A 2,337-nucleotide genomic window follows, 5' to 3' on the forward strand; every position below is an offset into this window, starting at 1 on the left:
CATCCATGGGGGGGGGGATTCTGGGATCAGGGAGCAGGAAGAGTACACAGGGGGATTGAGGGGTCAGGCAGGGTCCATGGGTGGAGTTCCTGGGGTACAGAAGGGTTTTGCAGGAATGGGGGGGGGGCTTGGGAAGGAGGGGGAGCTCTCTCCCTCATCCCCCTAGGACCAGGGGCAATTTTTAGTGCCCCCCCCAGACAAAAAAACCCCTCCCCACAGTAAACCAAGCCCCCCATCCCATCTGCCCCTCCCCTACCCCAACTTACTTGTTTGGCTCCTAGCACTGGTGAACACCAGTAAAACAAGCACTGCGAGCATCTTGTGAGATCGGGAGTTTGCTGGACCTGGTTGGTAATCAGGGGGTTGCTGTTCATTTGGGGGAGGGCCTGGGGGGCTAAAAATAGCCTGTTGACAGGGAGGGAGCAAGAAAAGTGCAGCCCCAGGGCTGGGGCCAGAGGTTGAGCTTTCCTGGTTCTGGGGTTGCACTGGGAACTGTACAGAAGTTAAAGACAGTTAGATCCATCTAAAAAATGGCCAACCCAGTCTAAGTTATGTATACTTTGGAGGTGAGGTTAATTTTGATCCGGTCAGCAATTTTTAGATTGGCCTAACTGTCCTGAACTTCTGTACAGTTCATACTTAGATCCACCTAACTAGAATCATAGAAATTAAGGGCTGGAAGGGACCTCAGAAGATCATCAAGTCCAGCCCTCCCTGCTTTGGGCACAAATATTGCTGAGATCAAATGATCCCAGCAAGGTGTCTGTCCAGTCTTCTCCTGAAGACTTCCAAGGCTGGGGACTGCACCACTTCCTTCGGAAGTCTATTCCAGATTCGGGTCACCCTTACTGGAAACAAGTTCTTCCTTACATCCAACCTGAAACCATCTTCTAACAGTTTATTGCCATTGTTCCTTGTCCCCTCCTGGGCTGCCCTAGTGAACAGTTTTTCTCCCAGCTCCCAATATTCACCCCTTACATACTCATGGATGGCCACCAAGTCCCCCCTCAGTCTTCTCTTACCCAGGCTGAACAGTCTCAAATCCCTTAGTCTTTCCTCATAAGGTCTCCTTCAGGCCCTTAATAATTTTTGTAGCCATTCTCTGGACCCTTTCAAGTTTCTCCAAGTCTTTTTTGAAGTGCAGTGCCCAGAACTAGTGTAAGGTCCACACCTGGATGAACTAAGTTAGATAGGGTGGCCATTTTTAACATGATCAAATCTCCCCCTAACCTCCCTGAATGTCTGTACTTAGCCTCTGACTCCCAGGGAGTGTCTGGAAAAAATAACTACCGTTTTCAACCATTTCTCTTCTATTTAGGTTCTTAAACCACCCTAATCAGTGTAGTATCTGAGTGCTGTTTAGTAGTGAATTAAGTGAGTAGCATGTTGTTTTATTTTGGTAGGGTTTTGTTTTCTAAATGCACACATTTTTATGTATTTACAGTACTGAAGGCAATAGTCACTTGCTCTACACTTGCACTCAAAGGGTCAAGGGGGTATGTTTTGTGATGATTCCTTCCTTTGTGTACAAGTTTATTTTTGTGATGAGGTTTATAAACCCTATAGACCAGGGGTGGCCAATTATTTGGGCTGAAGGGCCACTTAAGGAGTTTTGGTGACCTGCTGAGGGCCAGGGAGTGGGTGATTATGACTCAGCCCCAGGCCTCTGTCACTGTGTTTTTAAAACAAAAACAAAAACTGAGTGGCACAGCAGGGAGGAGGGAGAAATGCCAACTGGTCCTATCCAAGCCAATCTGCCCCACACCCACCACTGGGGAAGCAGAACCAGTGCCTGTCACTGGGATGTGCAGGGAGCAGATCATCTCTTTGCCCGAGGCCCCACATTGTCACCATCCTGTGATTACAGCCCTGGTCCCAGCACTACCTGCCCATCCTGTTCCTGGATACTGCTCTGCACCCACCTATGGACCCATCCGTTCCACCCAGCTGAGCATGTCCAGCTTGCAGGAGTCCCAGGCTGGTGTCTAAGGAGACCCCACCTACCTGCTCCACCCAGCACCCCCAGCAGTGGGTGTGGGCCAGACAGGCTGGGTGCTGGGTCCAGCAGCAGTGACCCTGACAGCAGCAGCTGGAAGGAACTGCCACCACAGGGGCTGCTGGGAAGCTGAGTCTAGCTGCTGCACTGCCCTGACCCTCCACTGTGCTGATCAGTCCCATAGACTACAGCTTCTAGCATGCCCAAGACCAGTACACAGGGTAGGGTGGGCTGCACTCCACACCAGGTGGCACCTTCACACCTGGGCACAGCAGAATCAGCCACACACACCATGGCCCAGTCTTTCCCTCTCACTTGGGCCAGACAAGGCCAAGGGCCCA

The sequence above is a fragment of the Gavialis gangeticus genome, unplaced genomic scaffold, assembly GCF_001723915.1.
Source record: "Gavialis gangeticus isolate Ggan-Ray unplaced genomic scaffold, GavGan_comp1, whole genome shotgun sequence".
In the NCBI taxonomy this organism is placed as follows: domain Eukaryota; kingdom Metazoa; phylum Chordata; order Crocodylia; family Gavialidae; genus Gavialis; species Gavialis gangeticus.